Source organism: Anser anser, assembly GCF_964211835.1.
Source record: "Anser anser genome assembly, chromosome: 11".
Lineage (NCBI taxonomy): Eukaryota > Metazoa > Chordata > Aves > Anseriformes > Anatidae > Anser > Anser anser.
The window spans coordinates 16,066,015-16,088,596 of record NC_139732.1 but is presented as its reverse complement, the minus strand read 5'-3'; the positions used below and the strand labels follow the sequence as shown (position 1 = coordinate 16,088,596).

General features: G+C 34.5%; 1 protein-coding gene across 3 annotated transcripts in view; it reads left to right on the top strand.

Moving 5' to 3' along the window:
* LOC310879844 (uncharacterized protein) overlaps window positions 1-22,582 on the top strand; it is a 796,982-nt gene that overhangs the window by 347,968 nt on the left and 426,432 nt on the right. For 2 of the 3 annotated variants that reach the window (XR_014571147.1, XR_014571148.1), the window contains exon 3: window positions 671-697. The exons of the other annotated variant lie outside the window; for it this stretch is intronic. The gene's annotated coding sequence lies outside the window, so the exon portion shown is untranslated. The remainder of the gene's footprint in view (window positions 1-670; window positions 698-22,582) is intronic. 3 annotated transcript variants of the gene reach the window in all.

Sequence of the window (22,582 nt, the reverse complement as noted above, 5' to 3'; positions counted from 1 at the left end):
GTTGTCTGCTGAGTGTAAACTTCTTGAGCGTTTCCATTCATAAGGAAAGAGAATCACAGCATATGAATAAGGAGTTAATGTTGAGCTGAGTTACAGAATGATCTTCAGGAGTAACCAAATTTCTGTGTATACCTGACAACACCTGAGGTTGCTGCTTATCTTTCTCATTACCAGTTGTTGATGCAATTTAACTTGGAAAAATCCTGAACCTCAGACTTGCCATTAATTGCATAACTAACCATTCAAACTGAATGCTGCTATGCTAATCTTTATATAGTTTATAAAATATGTGAGAGTAGAGCTTGCAAAAGAACAGGTCTAATTGCATAGGGAGACTTCACTGAATATTTTCAGACACTCTCTTCTCAGGTACTTATATATCAAAATAAAACCTCAAAAAAATAACTGTATATCACTGTATACCATCTAGACGCATCAAGTTATAAATAAAATAGAATAAAAAACTAAAATAATACTGGAGCATTATGTGAAGAAATAAAGATTCTGTGAAGGTATTTTTAATTCAGAGAGACCAGGATAAACATAATTGAAAAAAATAACTTCTACTGAAGTCTTTTTACAGGAGACCACTTTATGGCTAGGATGTCTGTTTTTATATCTTTAATTTGCTGAATAAAAAACTAGGTGGTTCTTTTTCTCTGCTTTGTAGGAAAACCCTGGAGTTAAAAACATGAATGTAAGTATACATACATTTTCATGTAACTGATCCTTATAGCAATCTAGAGAGCAATACAAAAATCCATTAGGTAGAGATAGCCAGCTATCTTCTATAGTTGTGTCCAGCATAACAAATAATGTAATGTGTATGGAGATTTTTATTCTTTGTCTTTAAAGATTTCTAATCAGTCAAAAATGTACCTCCTAAATTCTCCTACAATATTTTCTGTAAGATCAGCCAGTTTACCTTCATCAAATGAGAGATTTTGAGAGTCAAAATACAGGAATAGAATTTCAGATGTCCAGTGTTAATGCTTAATTTAGTTTCTCTTTGATTCACACGAGTACAAATATTCATTCAAACACCTAATTCATAAAAATACACTTTTTTACACATTTTCAGAGAGTTTGTGATGGCAACTATAAAATAATGTATCTGATACTGCCAATCAGTGGATCTTCAGTGGCTTTCAAACAGTGTCATAAGGTTTTTTGCTTCTGTGTTTATGTACTTATTTATTTGTTTATTAACAGCAGATCCGCATCCAAACCACAGCGCTGTTTTGGGTTTGGTCTAATCTGTACAGAATAAAGTACATGCAGAGAGACTATGAATATGCTTACACAATCTAAGAAGAAAAGCTGTGTCTAAAGTGTAAAAACGCTGAAGATGGTGAGTGTTCTTAAGTAAAAAGATAGACGATTATCACACTCACCAGGATGGTTGTTCTGCAGCCATTTACTTCACCAGCATGAGCACTTCACTCAAATCCCACTTTCTTAGCAATTCTAGACATTTGGTTGATTACTCAGCTGACTATATTTTCAAACCTGGACAGAGATGCACTTTAGCAAGAATTTTATGGTTTACATTCTTATTTTAATGTCTAATTTAGGGGACAATATTTCTTATTCTGCCTTTTAGTTTCATGATATATCAAATCACTACTACTCAGATATTTTATTCTTCTAAAACGTTAGAAATTATTTTCTAACTAACTTGAATAAGTAGGTTAGTTGCTTGTTGTCTAATACAAAAATATTTTCTGAGATGATTTTCCTCTTATTTTTTTGTTTTTGCAATGTTTATTAGTAATTGGTCAGTCCTAACAATTTGTCTTCTCTTTTTTGAGAAGAGAAATGAAAACACCATCATATAATATGCAAATACTCTTCTTCCTAATGTTGTTTTCTTTTGTAACATTTATTTTTTCTTCAGGGCAACTCTAAAAGATAACTAATTAAGCTTTTTAAAGAGGGTTCTGAAAAATTAACTCTTTTATGTATGGAGGAAAAAGCTAATTAAGTCTCAGGTACTAAAAATGTGGATTTTGTTGCAGACCTCATTTTTCCTAGTTAGAATTCTCTTTCTTAGATAGCTCATCTGATATTTGCTTCTGAAAAGTGCTTCATTGTTCTTATTATATTATGCTGCATGATGGGCAGTCTGTCCTTGTCAACCTTGTCCTGTCTGCAGTTCACCTCCCCAAGAAATTCCCTGTCTTCTTTGGAAGAATAAACGAAGATAAAAGTATTAGAGAAATAGAAAACATTGTTTATTTAGTTCCATTAAAAATATTTAGCAAATAAAATTGTTCAGCATACATATTTTTGACATAGATCTTGATTAACTAATACATTCATATTTTTTTTTATGCTAGTGATAATATGTGGAAACTGTTTTTGGAACCTGTAACAATACACAATATTTCTTGAAAAAAGGTTCCTAGCTTGCAATTCTGTGCTAGAGAGAGTTTAACAAAACAAAAAATGCTGTTACATCTTCAGCATTTATTTTACAGAATTTAAAAGGAGAATATGGTGTCTGCAAGGATGAAGAACTCTGGTTAAAGCTGCAGTTGGATGTCATGTTAGTTGGTATCTCCTTATATCATTTTTTTTTTTTTAAATGCATTCTCAGTTGGTCCTAAGAGACTTTTCAGATTTTTACATATAGCCAAGTATCACAATGTGCTGTTGTTACACATGGATGGTGTGATCCCATCAGAATTACGGAAGTTAAGTTCTCTGTCATATGATGGTTAGACCTAATCAACCAGATTCATAGTATGGGTTTTGCTAAACCTCTTTTTGAACCTATAAAACTGTGGGTAAAATCAGTAGCATGTGAACTTATAAAGTATGTAATTAGTGATGAGTAACTGAGGAGACCATCTTCCCCTGTACAGAGCTTCCAAACCCATAGTTTCACATTTCAGATTAAGAGAATGAAGGCTATCACATTGTGGCTTTGTTTTGGTGGTATTTTTTTTTTTAATTTCCTTTTGTATTCAAAGATGGCATAGATATGTCCTCGGACGTGCTCTATACATTCTATTATCAAGATCTTGGTAAATTCTTGCTTTCAGTATATACTGTGTAAAGTAAAATCAGTTCTAGAAAAGGATAAAATCAACAATTGGCATAATGTTAACAAAACTAATAGAAAAGCTATTGAAGAACCCTTCATCCTACTGTATTTGCAGCTCTTCAGCAGACCATCCAGGTTAAAGTCCTGATGGTACAAGGAATATCCAGATATATTCCACACTATAAAGCAGGACTGAGAATAGCTTACCACCAGTTCCCTTATAGACAAGTCCCTTTAACAACAGCAGAAATGAAATATGGCTTTCTTTAAGCAACACATTTGAGATCTTTTTTTTTTTTTTTTTGTAACTTATCTTTCATAAAAAGGTAAAGAGGGCCTTTTTTTTCTTTTTTTTTTTTCTCCAGATAGCAGATCTACTAAAAAGGATTATTTTTCAGTAATTCCTTCTATTACCCAGAAAAAGAGATCAAAAATCCTTTGAAAAATGTCTGGCAGATTAAGGAAGGCAGTACAGTAAGACAGCAAGATTCTTTCCATCCATTTATCTTCTTTCCCATTTCTTCATCAGTTTATCAGGAGGATAGACAATATTTCATATCTGTGAGGTTGTGATCTTCATGCATTCATGGAATATTTCAGTGAAATAAAATTTTACTTCAAACTGTTTCTGTATTAGAAAATAAAATTATAGATTTTTCAGTGATTGAATCCTACCAAGCTTTGGTGATACGGTCATTAAAAACATATGTTCAGATAATACTACAGTTTACAATGTTGGTAGTATTAATGCAACTGTATCACTCCTAAAAAATAATTACATGTTACAAACTGCAGAAAAGTATAAGGCTCACCTTTTACATCTCTTACACATCATCAGATTTTCACTGTTCCCTTTCTGTTTTGTTCTGTTATTATGAAGTTCTTTGAATTGCCTAAGCAGTCAATGGGAGAACTACTTACCTGCTATTCACAGTTCTTGACATCAGCTAAACAATGCATGAAAGCATTGTATAGAAAGAGACAGACAGGAGAAGAGATGTAGAGAAACTATAGATATAAACTGACATTACACATTTTATGAAATGACAAAAGAAAACACACTGAAAGTCAGAAACCTCTGACAGTAGTGCCATTTTAGAAGACCCTGTAGCACAGTAAACAAGATTCTTCAGAGTCTTTTGGCACAGGGAATAAGGTTTTGTCATTGTTCTCTATTGCTAAATTATCCTTGAAAAAATGAAAAATCCTCCTAGCAAAGAATAACTAATGCTAAGAAAATTTGCTACTAGCAAATAACTAATGCTGCTGCAGTAGTATCCTATCCAAAGGAAAAGTTTATGGGACACTTATAGTGCAGAGAACATTTTTTGAAAATGACATATTACTGTTCTTTTCACTGAAGTGAGAACCTATTTTTAGTTCATTTTGTGTGGTGTTTACATCCTTCCTCACACAGGCCTTGTGGTTCCATTTTAATTTTCTTCTTTGGTATTCTGGTGTGGCAAAATTTATTGGCAGTAACTGAATAAATTACAACATTCCTCATGCCAGGGTTAGGGATGACAGGATTTCAAATAATTTAGTTGAATCTACATTGTTTTTAAGCTGTTAATGTAGCCAGGTAACTCAGGGATTTAATATTTCACCTTATTTGGCTAAAAGTTTCAATTTTCTTTCAAATTGGTCAAATTTGGGTCAAATAATATTTGTGAATATTATTCTTTGGCTCACATAAGCTTGCGTGATTCAGACATTATTCCCTGGGTGTGAAGTAGCAATCTAGCTATATGTTCCACTTATTTCAAGAACATTATTTTACATTATCAAACTAAATAATATTTAGAAGATAAATGCAAATGGTAAATGACTCTTGTGCTAGATTTCATACAGAGTATGATACTCATGCAACTTTTCAATGAATACTATATATTGAATACCATGGACAGATATTCTCATAAACACCTGACAAAGATAATGAAGGACAGGCATGTCCTTCCTCCTAAGATCTTAATTGGCATATATATATATCATGTCCTTCATCCTAAGATCTTAATTGGCATATATATATGAAAATAAATGTAATGTAATGGCGGAAGAAGAGAAGTAGGAACCAGAACTTGTAAATTCCTTTTCTGATTCTGCTGCTGACTTGCTGTTTGCCTTTTGGCCAAGACTACCTTCCCTGTTTATTACTCAGCAACTTTAATAAGCAAGTATAATGCTTCTTACCAGTCCCTTCCTCTCAGGGATGATGTGAAGCTGAATTAATGCTTAAAAAGCATTTTAAGATCCTGTAATTGAGGCAGTGTGTAAGTCCAATGTATTAACATTTTACTGAATAATTCATTATGAGTAATCATGAGTAATTCGTGAATTTTAAGCAGGAAGCATACTGTTAAACAGTATAGTTGGCATGACTGTAAATATTAAATTGTAGCATCCAAACTAGACTTTAAATCAGATTTCCTCATGGAAAAGCCACCACAGTAAACATTCTCTTTTCAGCTGGAATCTGCCTGGGTAGAATTTAATAAAAAGCTGTTTCTTAATATACTGATACCTTTAATACCTTGATACTTAAACTTTAACAATACAGACAGTATATTGTTGGATTTTTATGACAGATATAGATGACAATGAAATTATTTTTATAATGAGGCATCCAGAAATACACATAGCAGAGGGACAACAAATGTTGGTTTGAATTAATATTTAAATCTGATTGTTTGAAACAGTCCTCTTGAAAGAAAATCATGAGTGATTTTTAATAGCATGCATACCCTTAGAGTCCTTTTGCTCTATCAGCTCTGAAGTGTCAGTCTCTTTTAATCAGTCCTTCTTTTATCACTAACCCCTAGATGACAGCCTGAAGTTTCACCCTGAGGTGTAAAGCATTGAAATATATATGTGACTTATCTGACTTCAACTTTAAAAGAACTGTATGGAAACAGAAGGACATATGCTGTCCTGATCGCATTCAGCTTCCTGGATATCATTGAAAATAGCACTGGCAAAAACTGAGAGGCCTAAGAAGTAGGAAATAGCAATTTTATAAATAGCAATATTTAATTTTACATTACAATTGACAAAATCATCAATCTCATAAGTCTCCAAATTGATTTTCAAAGTCTTAATGCTGATAGGAAAAGCCTAATCCACATTAAACCAAAGGTAGCATTCTCTGATGATGTGAAGGGATTTTATCACTCATATTTTATCACTCATATCATGTTCTGACTCACGAAAATTGAACATCTTGTGGCAAATACCCCAAAGTTGCATCTCATTTTTCTCATGCATTTACTTGTATTCTCTCTTGCATCATATTGTGTGACCTATATTCACGAAATCACAGGACCACAGACTGGTTGAGGTTGGAAGGGACCTCTGGAGATCATTTGTCCAGCCCCCCTGCCAAGCAGGGTCACCTAGCGCACATTGCACAGGATCACATCCAGGCAGGTTTTTAATATCTCCAGATAAGGAGACTCCAGAGCCTCTTTGGGCAACCTGTTCCAGTGTTTACCTTTCTTCATTCAGCTAAGGAGTGTCTTTAAAGAAGTATTTTTTGATAACACTTTATAAAGATCATAGGGAATTTGAAGGCACCTCCGTATAAAGGTGTTGCTAAAAACCCAAAAGAATGCATAACAACCAATCTGATTTGTTGGTTGTTGAAATGCATTGGATCTCTTGGGTGGATGTACTATCAGTAAGAATGGATCTAGTAACAAGATGAAAGGCTTTTGTCATGACTTTTTTTGTTATGACGAGTGTCTGGCAAAGACACTTGTGTCTCACAAAAGAGCTTACGCTATCCCAGGTCCTTCACAAAGGGAAATGTTACAGCCTTCTCTCTCTCTGCTCCCACCCTCCCTCTTCTGTCTCCTTATCCTGCAATTCTGTGCTCCTAAATCTTTTGTGATCACCCTATAAACCTAAATGGAATAAGCAATGATTTTTTGCCTGTAAATTTAACACAGTATTGAATTATAAGAAGGATATATCTTTTTATTATCAGAAAAAGATCTCAACTATATTCTAGACTTTTCCATATGCAACAGCTAAGACTATTGTTTGCAAAACTTATACAGTGGCTTAACTTTACTGTGCAAGAGTACTCATATGCTTGATTTGATCACAACCTTTTAAAGTTTATAGCATAGCAAGAATATCAATATTTCCAGGTTAGATAGACTCTTCCCCATAGAGATAATCCAGAGTCAGTAGTGGTAGTCTTCTGGCATGTGTTCTGGTAATCTTTGTATCCATGTATATATTCTTTATAAAGAAGTCGCTCTTGATTAACACTGGATGTATATAGTAGTAATCTAAGTATACTGTAATAATTTCATTTAGCTAATTTTTAAAAAGAGAATATTTTAAAAGGACATAGTTATGAAAAGGTTATTTCACATCTCAAATATTCTAGGCTTATATACATTTTTAACATGCCTGACAGAATGCCCATCTTCCTATACTTCCTATCGCTACTTTTCTCTGTACCAAGATGTTTGTTTGTTTGTTTTAATGTAATAATGACTGAATTTGGTGAAATGAGTGAAAAAATCCACCTTTAGATCAGGTTTTAAGAGCAAACTCCACTTGGTCTTTAAATCCTTCTTTGAGTGGATGGAAAAGCATTAGCAAACAACTGTTTTAACCAGTACTAGTATGAAATTAAAGTGTCTTTCAGAACCCTATTTTACCATACTTAATGTTTATACCTAGAAACCTGGCTGAATAATGATGGTTAATACTATTAAGTTCTTTGGCTTTTGCACATACTGACTTCCTCTTTAAAAAAGCAATAATTTGTAATGGATAAATCAGGCACCTGTGTGTTTCCCAAAAAGCTTTCAGGAATATAACTGACTCCATAGGAAAGCTGTATGGGCATTTTGATTTGAATCACCTTATTCCTCTAGGGGGAGACACTACTTCACTACTATTCATAGTGTAATCTTATCTTAAACTTCTAATGAAGAATGAAACCAAAAATAAATCTGCAGGTATGTCACCTCCAACAGACCAAATTACCAAACAAACCTAATGTTTTCTGGAGGAAACTGAACTAACAAAGATTGGATGCATCACCCAGCTGAATCACGGTGAACAAATTTGGTCTGATCCTCCTTAATTAAATATGTTTTCCAAAACTATCTTAAAAACAACATAGCCTGCTAAAGTAGGCCTCCAATAAATGTTGTTTTTAAGATGCAGTGAGTGAAACTGGGCATATTCTTTTTTGAAGATTCACAAATGTTAATAAACTGAAGATCTCCTGACAAAGCTTCTTAGGAATTGTAACTTTTTACTAAAAGGCCAAATTCAGCTTAATACAGCTACACAGCTGCTGCTATTTCTCACAATATGAGAAACCTCTAGAATTGCTCTTTTAAAGCAGAGACTTTTTTCTTTAATTAAGGAATTCTGATGGTGAATCATAAATATGTAGTATGAATGCAATAATATATATCTATGAAATCAATAATTCCTGTATTAGACATGTTTAGCACTAAATGATGAGTTCTGTTCTTGTATTTAACAAAGAAAATGAAATCACTCGATGTGTATGTAATCCAAATGTATTTGGGTCTATTACACTTGCCAAAGCCAGAAAGATTGGAAAGCTGAAAAATATCAGTAGAGGGAGCTCCTACCGCATTTATTGAAAAAGATATATATATTTTTTATTTTTATTTTTTTCCTTGGGTGGACATGCCATTTTGCAGTTGTTATGGAGAAGTTGCCCCTTGTGATATGCTCCCTGACTGTTTAGCAGCATATTTGAGGCAAACTACATAATAACACAAAAAGAAAATGGCTTAATATCCGTCTGGCTTGTCATCTTTCATATATTATGGATGTATTGCAGGTTGCAGACCACATATAGCATTATTGCTCTAGTTCTATTTTTCTTCTGGATCTCACACTGAACCCTTTCAGTCACCTCAAATGTCAAGCAAAGATTGAAAAAAATCAATGCTCAAAAAAAAAAAAAAATGGTGTGGCATGGTAGAATTTAATTTGTCTAAGTGAAGGGGAAAGAGAACAAAACAATTTTTTCCTCAATATCAAGAAGACAAGTCTTCTTGATCAATAGGATATACTATTTGCTGGTCTGAAACTCCAATAATGACTTTCCAATTTTCTTAAAAATCTTAAGGGTGTCATTTACTCATTTTCTCACCTGACTTTTCAAATAAGAAAGAAAGCAGCTTGATGAGATCAAGCGCCTGTGACCTTCTCTGTACAGAGTACCTCAGAAACTTCTCTCCTGTGGTTTGATTACTTTGACAGAAAGAAATTCATGGTCACTGTTAATAATGACAACTAGCAATAGCATATGAAAAAAGCCTCTGGCATTGCTGACAAAGGTCAGATAGCAGCACACGTTGCATTTCTGCTGCTATGTTTAGTCATTTTCCAACACAAACTCAATTACATATCTTGCACGTCTGAGCAGGCTATATAACTCAACACAATGAACTGTTACTAAAACAAAGTATAGTGAGGCTGTAGTTACAACTGAGGAGTCACATTTAATATACTGCTAAATTCACCTGTATGATTTGCTCAAAAATTTGCCCAATATTTTCAAACTGCAGGAGATTCCCAAAATATCATTTCTTGGCCTTCTTTCTGTTTACTTATCAATTAAAAAGTTTGCACAGTTTGAATAGCTGTGCAAATGCCCACCTTTGTGTCTGTGGAAGGAAAAAAAAAAAAACAACAGATTTTTGTGTTTTGTAAACAAAAAGGTGCTAAAAGAATCTCCAGGCTTTAAGGTATCTTGACATATTTATGGTTATGCTTTCTTTATATTATTATTATTAATAATAATAATAAGAAGAAGAAGTAGGTAGTCTTGGTCAGGTTTTCAAGACATTTAGGTATCTGGATGCACACAGTTGGAAAGATTTCTAGAACTATTTAAATTCTTTTCAGGTTTTAAAGCTTGCCTTTCTTGATACATAATGCTTTAAAAATCCTCAGCTTAAGTGACTAACATGGCAAAGTATCATTCTTAAAGCATTAAAAAGCATATTTAATTCACAGGTTGATTCAAATTCAGGTTGCCTTCATATCTGGGTTTATTGAGTATCTCATTTGTTTATACAACTTTTCAGGAAATAATGCATTGCACTACTTTCTTGCCTAAGTTCTTTTTTCCTCATTTTAAAATTTTATTTTCCTTAAATGTGTTCCAGATACTGATCAGACCAAGTAAATCTTTGGTTCAGTCAGAAGTGTATTTAATATAGAAATGTTTATTCAGGTCTTCTGAGTATAGTCCAGTTGAAAAAAAGTTTAGTGATGCTAATCGAAGAAATGTCACCTTATGGATTGGTGCTATAGTTTGAAAGCATACGATAATTACCATGTACTGCTCCAAATATTAGCCTCTTTATGATGCTAATCATAACAGTTTTGAAGATTATAACAATTTTTGAAGAACTGATACATAACGCATATAAAATTGACACTTCGAACTGGTGAATGAATAACCTATCTGCCCGAACAAACATATGGTATAGTAGCTGGCAGCTTTGCAGGTAGCACAGAAGTACTGCTGTCCATGTCTCTAAAAAGCTTGAGAAACCTGACTGTTAATGGCTGACTGCAGTGCATTACATTGGAGCCAGTGCATTATGTTCTAGGCCAGCAGTGTTAGAAATGTATCACTTCAGATGTGCAATTTTGTTTTTAGAGAGAAAAGGAGATGGATAATTATGCTTAGATTATGGGTATTTTTATTCTCCCTGTAGGTATATTGATGATAATCCCCTGGCCTAAGACATTTTATTCCATTCTTGAGAAAAGGCTTTCATATTTTATCAAGGCTTTTCCTGGAGCCAGCCTTAAGCACTAACAAGAAAAAATGACTGCTTGAGGCTCTGATTTAGCCTTAGCAACTTAGCCCAGAGACTCAAAGGCACTAGGTGTCATGACACAGGTCTTTGCAACACCTAACTTTAGGCATCTGATCACCATAGCAAAATCGTTTTCACTGAATACTGAGCTGAGACCACTTATATTATCTGCAGGCATAATCTTGTACTTTGGGATGAAATAAATGCAGATTAGCATGAAGAACAAAGAGACAGGCAAAATGGTAAGAAATTTCAAAAAGGGAGCGATGTTCTGTTTCTTCTGCCTTCTTTGGCCTTTTACCTGACTGAAACACCCAAGTTCACCTATAGACACAGCCTTTTTCATCTCCCCTGTAGCAATCATGCAGAAAGATCGATACATTGAGAAGGCAAATAGACCTCAAATGGGAAGGATACTTCATTGCTGGCAGAGCAGGGAGTTCGTATCAACCACCCTGTTGTCTTGGATGGGTATATAAGGTTCATTAAGATGGATGTGGCCTTTGTATACACTAGACACAAGTAGGTATCCTTCTTCAGTTGTAGTTGACAACTTGCAGTCTCTTATGAAGGTAGACTTATAATTCTCTTTTTAAAAACTTAAAGAGATTAAACTACTTTCATGAGATGAGTGAGAGACAATTCCTGTCTTCTTGTCCCTCCCTTGCCCCTGTCAGTATTATTCAGTCTTTTGTAAACTAGAGAACTCAGCTAGGAATAGGGATTCAAAGGTTTGCTTTTGCACCTGTGAATGCAGTCCCCTTCATTTGCATCTTGGAAGAATTCCGAAATCCCAGGTTATACAGCTTTGCTCACTCCTTTTTTCCACTGTTCATATCAGCCTCTTTCATTCTGTTATGCAGTGCAGAACAGCTCATAAAACAGGAAGGATGGAGAGCAGCCCTTCTCCTAGCTTATAACAGAATAGCTTATAACTGTAAAAACTGACCATTTCAGCTTTCAGGGATCCTAGGCATTTCTAATATTTGCCTTGAATTTAGGTTTCAGTAAAAGTCAAACTGGCAGACCATATTTCTCATGACTTCGATGAATCATCATGCATAACAGCTTCCTTTGAAGTTAATTGAAGAGGCTTGGCCTCCATTGACTCTGGTTTAACTTCTGGTTTGGCAATAAAACTTCAAACTAAATGAGTTGTGGCTGCTGTAGTTCTTATTTCATTTCTACAGAAAGTTCTTATTGTACCCACAAGCATATAATAAGTTCTAAAAAATGACTCATTCCTAGCTCATATTTTGCTGACAGAGAAGACAATTTGCACGTGTAACTGTTTTCCATTGGTGCAGTTAGAATTCCTCAGCTTTGGCTTTTTTTCCCATTGATGCCATGAAATGGTCCGTAAAACCAGGCATCAAACTTAAAACCAGGACAAATCTGCTGACAGTTTTAAGACATCTTATTAAGGACAAGAAGGTAATTGGGAGATTTTTGAGTAAGAAGTCATATTTGACCAATGTGATAACCTTTGAAGATGAAATGACTGTCTCAGTGGATTAGGGAGAATGGTGGAATTGCTTTTCTTGGCTTTAGCAAGGCCTTTGACAATGTCTGCCATAACATCCTCGTAGATAAACTGTTGAAATAGCAGTAAAGGAGAATTCCACTGTATTATGAAAATAAAACTGGAACCAGGTCTCTGAAACTGTGTTAGTGCATCCTTGTAGGAGCATGGTGAAGCTAATTCAAGTCTTTTTTATTTTAATGGGACCTGGTGTTCTGAGCAGCATAAAAAATATAATGTGATGAATTCTGATTGGTAATCAATGGATGCTCTAGTGAACTTATTACATGAAATCACAACAGATGACCTGACACTTCAGTGCATATCCTTCCTTTTTGAAGTATACTGCCTTCTCCCTGTCTGTGCTTCATCCCCCAGGGGACTGGGAGATTGAATTTAATGGTTAGCTAAGCAAGGATGAGCTTAACACTGCTCATGTTAAGTTAATCATTGTTCTCAATGTGAAAACTTGTTATAGAATGGTTTATGCACATTGTTTAGTCCAGTAACTACAAATATAATATGAAAAAAAAAAAAAAGAAAAAAAAAGAAAAAAAAGATATCGTGCAGAGACCCTTTACTGGCCACATATTATATAAGTTTAATTAAATGTGGAAATCACTGATTAAGGATTTGAAAAGTCTTAATGAGTTGACTTGAGACTCAGCTGAAGTCGTATGAGAAAATTAAAGATTTTTTATGTAATAGATATGCCTGCTTTTTAATTGGCATGATTTTAAGTGGCATAATTGTTTGTATGCTAAATACTTGATAGTTAACTATATTTAACTATAGTTAAGGATAGGTTTTTATGATTAATTCTTCATACAAATTCTTTTGTACCAGACAGTGATATCATTACCAAGAATGCGCTAGGACATATAACAAGTAATTGTCATTCTTCAGTAAAACCCAAACTTTGGTGATTAAGTTCAAACAAAGCTAACAGGAGTACTAATATTAATGAGTGCTAGGGAATCTTATATACTGGTGAGCTGGTCACTGGCTCCTGAAGAACTGTTGCTTATTTTGATGTCCTTCCTTGAAGCCTCAATTCTCTTGTGAAACACCATTTCCTCACAGTGTTTTCTCCTAATTACTGTAAAAATTCCCCAGCCTGTGCTCTCACAGCTTGTTCCAATCTAGCACATTGCCCAGTCATGCATTTCCTGATTTCTTATCATAATCACTTGAACCTTTTATAGTTCAATCCATTAATAATCAAAGAAGGCTAGATATGAAAGAACATAACAGATGAATGCAGTTCACCTCTTTTTTTAACCCAGAGAAAAATTTGGGAGCAATCACAGAAGTTGGCATTAGGCTTTTGTAGAAACTACCCTAGGAAGTAACAGACTGCTGCTCATCAGTCTAGGCCCCTCTATTGCAAATAAAAGACTTTAGATACCCCTTTGCATAGGTTTGTCTTTCCAAGCAATTAAATCTATATGTGTAATATAGAAAATCTGAGCACATCTGTCTGGAATGAGAGTTTGTAAAGGCTTTCTTTGAAACTATATAAGGGAGCAGGCAGTCCAGCAGTCACCACAGATTTCTCAGGAACTTACAGCCTATATTTCCAGTTGCATTCAGTGGCAATCTCTATATTCCTTTTGTTACTGTTGTAGGGATGAAGACACTTCTGTGACACCTAGTAAAAAGTAGAAGCAGTAAAGCAGAATTCATAGAATGGCTTGTGTTGGAAAGGACTTTAAAGACCACCTAATTCCAACCCCCCTGACATGGGCCTCCCACCGGACCAGGTTGCCCCAAACCCCATCCAACCTGGCCTTGAACACTTCCAGGGATGGGGCACCCACAGCTTCTCTGGGCAACATGTTCCAGTGCCTCACCACCCTCTGATTAAAGAATTTCTTCCTGATGTCCAATCTAAATCTTCCCTCTTTTAGTTTAAAACCATTATCCCTTGTCCTATAGCTCCTTTCCCTGACAAAGAGTCCCCCCCCCCCCCCCCCAGCTTTTCTGCAGGCCCCCTTTAGGTACTGGAAGGCTGCTATAAGGTCTCCTCAGAGCCTTCTCTTCTCCAGGCTGAACAACCTCAACTTTACCAGCCTGTCTTTGCAGGAGAGGTGCTCCAGCCCTCTATTCATCCTCACAGCCTTCTTCTGGACTTCCTCCTCATGATGGGGGCTAAAGAGCTGAACAGCAATATTCTAAGTGGGGACTCAGAAGAGAGGAATAGCGGCGGGGAAAATCACATCCCTTGACCTGCTAGTTACCTCCTTACTTCCTCTGCTACTTCAAGGAATATGTATAACTCCACCACTATCCAAAATTTCTGTCAGTGGCTTAGTTCACAGGTAATTCTGAAGAAGGAAATAATTTTTAGATTGTTATATCTGAAGATACACATAGTGCTTCCCAGGCATGAAATCTAAAACAGTTTGTATAAATTAGAAACAGGAGTGAAGTAGAATAAAGTTTGCTTTCCTACACGCTTTAAATGAGTCCAAGTTATTTCCTGAGTCAAGCTGTATCAATAACTGACACTTCCCGAAATGTAATGTTAGCAGGCTCTGATAACGCATGGTTAAACCAGCAGTTACCCATTTAGTGTAACCTTTGCTTCTGGTAATTGAGAGTATGTATTGCTTAGACAGCTTTGAATTAGAATTAGTCATGGGGACCTTTCAAGGAAAATATGTAAAAAGCTGCATTCTGAGTCCAATTAGATCTAAGGTCAGTCTTCTTTAGCCCATCTCATTAGTGCACTCTGGCAGCAAAAGTTACTTCAAGTCTCCAAATATTTGATTCCTGGATATTTGTTTTGAACGGATATCAACTAATAGGGAAGGTGTAGTCAAAATATAAGAAGTTACTTAAACTAATTATTGTCCAAATAAAATGTGTATTTTCTACATCATTTTTCCCCTCGTGTAATGGATCTAATCTTTTATGAAGGCAGTCATGTTTTGTGAAGAGTAAGTAGTCTCAACACCCTTCACTCTAATATGGAAGCTGATGCCTTAGAGTTAAGCTTCATGACTCCCATTTCCAAAGGCAGAATATCTGAAATTAACTGGAAAAAAAATAATGGGGAAAACAAAACAAACAAACAAACAAACAAAAACAGATAAACATGCATAGTTTGATAAGAGATTATAGCGTCTTGTATTCAGTAATACAACACATATACAACCATATGTTTGACTGAAATCTTGTACAGTCTACATGTGAGGCTGTGTTATTGTAGCCACAAAAATGAAATAATTGCAATCCTTATTCCATAAAGGTACAGGGAGATAAAGTGTATTTCCCTTCCTAGTTATATCTAGAATATATAATAGGATATATATCTGAGTATTCATTTATTTCCCTTATGTATGCCTTTATATGTTTCCAGATGTTAAACTCTTTAAACACTTTGAATTCCAGAGAAGAATCTGCAACAGAGTGCAATTTTATGCCTTGGAATCAGTTCCCAACCTGTCCTGCTGCATGCTCAGAGTGTAGCCTGGAACAGTTGGTAAACCCAAGTTATTTAAAAAGCAATTCCATTTCAGATCATCAGTCCTCAGTCCCCATCCACGGCCCAATGTTACAAAAAATGTATTTTCTTCCACAGATATCTAAAATCTTGGATCCTTCCTAGATCAGATGTCAAGGTTGTTTCTTTAAAAGTTATAACAAAAATGAGCTGGTTGGAATAACCCTCACTCCTAAAGTCACTTGACAGTTTCCAGTCATTACAGGGCTTTAAGACATTTTTCATTATGTTAATTAAAAAGATTTCACGTCCAGAGTTGTTTTTTTTTCTCTATTTGTATTTTGAAAAGGCATAATTAGAGCAATTAGAGGAAAACACTTTGTAAGTGGTTTGTAATGAAAACTCTGAGGTAAAGCTTATGAATCTTTTAAACTGGTAGTTTAATAAGCATTAGAGGCAAAGGCTTCTAAGGAAGTGACAAGTAGATCCCATCTGGCTGCTAATGCACTGTAAGAACAGTCAACCAGATTGTTCTAGGCACAAACTTGTCCTTACAAAGAGGGCAGTATTGGAAGGAGTTACTATTGGGAGCTAGAACAGATTTATTTGAGGACTAGACAGAGAAGATGTAGCAGAACATGGTTCAGCTCTTTTAGTAAACATGTTTTAGCGTTAAAGTTACAAGGTTTCCAAATCTGGTCTTCTATCTTTACATCTCATTTCATTATTGGGCCTGCACTTCTTGTCCCTAGGCATGCCAAATTACTTTTTCTATGATGCAGGTATGTTACAATTATTTCCAAGTTAAATTAAGTTTCTCAAGCAGTCCTTTATTTGACTTTCTTATCTGTATCTTATTTCCTTTCTCACTCGTTCCACGTATTAAAATGACATGTTGTAAATTTTGATGGAGGAAGCCACCCAAACCAATTTCTAGCTAAGGGTCATAGCTCAGGATATTTTTATATGTATTTAGAATTTTATTAGTAATTCTAACTCATTTCCTTTGTTTCTGTAGAAGGAAAATTCAAGAGAATATGTTAGTGGATATTAAAAAGTAAAGTACAATGAATGTCATATATCCAATGTAAGTGTTCCAGATATGAAAAATAGATATATATGAAAAGTAGAAAGTGCTTTTCATGAATGCTTCACAATTCACATATTTTATTTCAGTGATTCAGGATGCAGAGAAACTGAGGTATGGCTTCCAAATAGTATTGCTATACTGGTAAAACAGGTCACTTTCTATGGATCATACTATTAATTGCAGTAAACTAGCCTGACATGTAATAATTCTTAAATGCAAAACTATACTTAATCCAAAGGTAAATTAGGTTGACGTGGTGACATTTCTAAGCAATTGCAGTTAAAAGGAAATGAAGTCTTATATATCTAAGTGAAATAAAGTCCTAATGAGATAAAGGCAGTTTATAGAAGGAAAGCATGGTTATGAAATGGGTGCTGATTAAGTGTTAAATAGAAATAAATGTTTATAAATGTATTTTAAAATATTTTCTAATAATTCGAAAGAAAAGAAAGTGATGGTGAAATAAATTAATGAATTTGGGTAAAAAAAATAGGTTAGAAATTGTGTATTTCACTTAAGGAGGAAGTGACTTATAACGATTAATGACAAGCAGAAATTATAACTGTCAGTAATGTTCAGATCCTTCAAGTGCAGGAAAAATAAATAAATAAATAAAAGAGAGCAAAACATTTTTACATAGGCTTGTAGATAAAGCTAATCTGTAAGCAAAACTGTGTATGGAAGACACTAGGAAATGTCAGGAGTTGCACTCATTGGTCAGGATTATTGTCTACACTGGAGTCAGAAGGGAGTAGGGGAGGAATTGTGGCTCAGAGAGGTTACTTAGAGGTTGTTTTTTATTCATTCTGCAAGCGAGGCTTACAGTGCTTTTGCTATTTTTTTCTCTTTGTAAAAGGTAACAAAAAAAAAATCTTATGCCTAGTGTTGGATTTTCCACAAAATCCTAGTGTCCTTTTATATGCACAGTTTTCATTCTGATCTCTAAAGAAATTATTGAGTATGTTTTGAAAGAAAAAGATGATAGGTTTTTCTTGAGTTAATTAGTAGACAGCTGAAGGCCAGACTTTAAGCAAGACATAACGTTATATGTCATACACATATGGGCAGACAGTATCTTTGTTGCTTCTCTGAAGGGTAAAAATAGTATTTTATTGAAAAGACAAGGCTACCTTTTAGACTCAGTTATAGTTGCAAATGAACTAGTGAAACAAATACTCATTCTTAAGATGTTTAAATTAGTAAGCAAGTTACTGTTTTGTCCTTTAAAGGGGGTTACACCAACCTTTTAATTCCATGTGTTCAGGAACAGAGAGCATTGTGAAATTTTGTATTATTCTTAAGTTTGAATTTTGTGTGGTATATGCAGAACTTTTTCATTTAAGAGAAGTAAAACTTGCATGTCAGGTGGGCCATCCAACATTTGTTAATAGAAATAAGAGTGTATTAAGTTACTGACATGAGTATTAGTCTGGTGCTCATAAAGACATTCATGAGCCTTTAAAAATCTTCAACAGTCTTTCTTTAGAGGTGGTCATGTGTTTGCCAGTTTTTCAATGGCCAAAATCTCCCATTTTCCAAGGCTGGTATAAATCATGAATATATGTCATCCTCGCAAGTGTTTTGAACATATAGATCTAATGAATGTTGAATTCTATCAGGTGCTGCCTTTGTGGATTTTTGTTGTTTCTTTGTTTGTTTGTTCTGTTTGTTTGCTTTTAAAAAAGATACTGGACTCTGAATACTGAACTGTATGATTGCATGAGAAAAAAAGGATATGCATAAGAATAATTTGTAATATTTTCATTTGTGGTGGGATCTTTGTGAATGAAAATAGAAAGAATAGGCTAATGGATATCATAGAGGCATTAAGGATTCTTTAATTGCATTCTCAGCTTGTGTTCTTTATATATTTAGGTAACAAAGCAAATTGCTTTCCCTGTCTGTGTGCCAGTTATCCTAACTATAAAATGAAAATATTATTCACTGAGTTTTTTAAGTGTTTCTTCAATCATTAGCTAAAGCACACTGGAACTGTACAAGCTGAATCAGTACAAACTTTTAAAGTGAGAACTATACAACAACAACAACAAAAATGTTCCTTGAATGATTTTAAGATTAAAAGTAGGATTGGAAATGCCAAAGAGTTGCCTCACTTTAAGTAAAAATGCCAAATGTTTATATATATATACAAATATATATATATATTAGCATAACCACCTTCTGACTCCAGTGGTCAAGGATATAAGAAATGCCTCACAGAAAAAGTTCTTTCAAGGGACTCTTGCTCTATTCTACACTATATCAAGATTAATTAAGTTGACTGTGCATGTAAAACACAGCCTCCCCTATTCTTTGACTAACCTCTCCCAGCATGCCTCAGCCAAGTCATCACTATAGCAACTAATCATTCCCAAATCCATCAGTACTACAGTGACATGCATGATCCATCTTATGTTATTATTTATAATTAATCCCCATAGAAACATTGTTTATATGCATGTTACACAGGAGTTTGAAAATACATGAAACTGTCATAAGAGATTCAGGATGCCCATAATGTTTCCATGATACAGCACCATTTGCTATTTCAACAGCTCGTCTACCTGTATAAATCAATAGTAAATATTGGAAGGTTAATATTGGAAGACTCTCTGAACAAAATACAAAGACAAAGCATGAATTACGGGAACATAGGTTTAATATGGTTCCTATAGAAAAACATCCCTGACAACCACATAGCTACTTTCTAGGCTTAAATTTGCTAAGTGGTCTTTCTATATTTCTTATCATCCAAAAATTATGAAGTGCCATAAGTTATAAATGTATATAGCCCCTACTAGGTTGTTCTCCAAGTATAGTATTTGGAAGCAGCAAAAGCAGAAATGGCTAGAATGAGTTCCACATCACATTCTGCCTTAATCCTCCTGGAAAAAAGAAAAAAGAAATTGTTTACTGAAAACAGCTGAGGACTTCTCAGTTATGCTCTTTACTACTGAAAGTGTAATAAATCCCTTCTTTTGAAGGGATTAGTAATTACTGCGCTATATTTGAGTATTTTCTGTAATCAGCTGGGAGCACTCTGTTTTTCTGTCTTGTAGAGACCAATCTTGAGTTTGTTATCATTCTAGACTGCTGTAGTGTTCTCTCACGAGTCTTAAAAAGCTACTATGAAGCTTCAACTGTCACAGAAGGTGATAATCTGTCTGCTCAGAGGTGACTGAATATGGTTTTCTACATCAGGTACCTTGTGGACTGCAAGGTACTTTAGGAATTGCAAAAACTTTTCTGGAATAAATATTCTGGAAATGGTGGTCAGGGGAGGGATGTCCATTTAGTAGAACTCTGTTTAGGTGTCTTTTATGGCCTTCCTCTGTGATAGTGTGAATTGCTTCATTTCAGTATCTTTTCTTGGGAATTTGCCACAACCTAAGGTTTGCTTTTGCTTTGCTTGCTTTTTACCTTCAGGGTATTTGCATGAGTGTGTACTATTTCTGGGTAGCTGTAGTGGTTAATCAGAGTGTCAGAGAAGTAGCAGGTGATCATATCTGGTGCTTATGCCTTACTGTTATAAGCATCTTAAACTAATAGGTCATTATATGCAGTTTATGTAGTCAGCCCACATGCCACAAAAGCAACAGTACAAAAATAGAAGACAATCAAAAATTAGTGATCCTGCTGCACCAATGGGAGCTATTGTTTAAGGTAAAACATATGTTGGATATTCAGTAACACAAATGAGAGAAATATATAAATATACCGCCATCAAGAGAAACCAGACCAACATTTTTAAAGTCCAACTGACAGCCCTTATGAAAATGAAAGGAGAAAAAAATGCATAAAACTGATTTTTAGCTTACAGACAGATAATCTAATCTTCTAGATAAAGAGAATGCAAGAGTTGAAAGCTTTTGTTTGATTCCTGTGAACATCATCAATACATCAGCAATGTATTGTAAAAGTGAATTCTGTACTCAACTATTTATTTCAACCAGTACAAAAATGGTATGTGCTTTTTGTCATCTGTAAGAAAGAAGGAGTTGGATATGCTCCTTTGCATGAGAGACAGTTTTATTAATATGAAGATTAGACATTTGGGGGACAGAATAATATGCTTCATTTTTAAAGGATGCTACTCAAGGCTGTGTAAATGGAGAACAAATTTGTAGTGCTAACAATGCATTTTAAGATTTAAACCAGGTACATTTTGCACTCAGACAACAATAAATTGTGCCTATACAATCTTATGGTTTATCATTTGTAAATAGCAAGCTATATGTTAGGTCATCTTTAATGTACAATTTGGACAATTGATTTTGCTGCTGTCATTTCTCTTTATAAGACATTACATGAACCTGTTTCTTAGGTTATAGCCTCAAATTGTCCGAACTATGTTAATCTGACAGGTCTCAATGAGTTTGGCCAGTGACTGGTTTTTCCTCTGGGACACTGTGGCAGTGGCTTAAAGACTGATAAATAATTGTGTTTGTCATGAAAATAAAAAATAAAAACAAAAATAAAATAAACACCACCACAAAAAAAAGAAGAGAAAAAAAAACTATTTACCTGTAACTATTTACTGTACACATAGAAATACTTAGTGCAAGATAAAGGGCTGTAATGAAAAATTCAACACACATATTTCTTAAGGTGCTTGCTAAAGGTAATATACATACCTTTTACCAAAAGTGGGCAAACAGTTTGTTTACTGAAGTGTCTTGTGTGCTTTTAGTATTTTGTTTCTATTGGCATCCTCACTCTGAGGTGCTTCTGAGACGTCATTCGACTTGCCTTCTTCCCTATACTACCCCCTTTGAATTTTCATGTTCCCTTTTATTCTGGTCTCATACAGAGGGGAGAATAAATCCAGCTGTAGGTTGTGTATTTGACGGCATGTATGCTTTGAGAGTTCCTTGGGTTCCTCAGTCTGCTTTACTGCTGCTGATCTCTTTTAATTTAACTCCTTACCGTAAAGTGAAACAGTATCAAATATGTGAACTGGTGTGCATATGAAATTCATAAAGAAAATATACGCAGTTCCCTTTTTCCCTTACAAGATAAACTGGAGGGGACAATCTAATAATTTACCAGAATGTAATTAAGTAGCAAAGTATTTACTGCTATAAGAGCTTTCCCTAAGGAGCTGAGATAACATGCATGGTAGAATTGCTTGAAAGGTGATGAATTTGAATGAACAAGAAAAAGCAGTAATAAAGAGCTAGAGAGAAGATTACATTAATAGTACTTATATAGTGCTTCTAAGGGTCAAATGCATTGAAGTCAGCTGCAACTGGAGAAAATCCTATATGTCTAACAGACTATATAGACATTGTTTCATCAATAAATAAATCATTAATACATGGACAAATGTTTAATTACTGTACAGAATGAAAAGGGCAATTTTTTTTTATATAAAGATCAGGAATTCTTATAAAAATGAAGAAAGAAGAAGTAGTAGGAGACAGTTAAAGACAAACTTTAAATTCTATAGTAAGAATTAGTAACTGTGTTGATGCATAATGAGGAAAAAATATAAATTCAATACATACGTCACTGAGGCAGAAACCGTGTTGGTATTACCACACATGGAAACAGCTGTTTTCTGACCAGGATATGGGAACAGCCTTATATTATAGTCTAGTAGAGCTGATCAAAAATATTTTTTAAATTATCATAC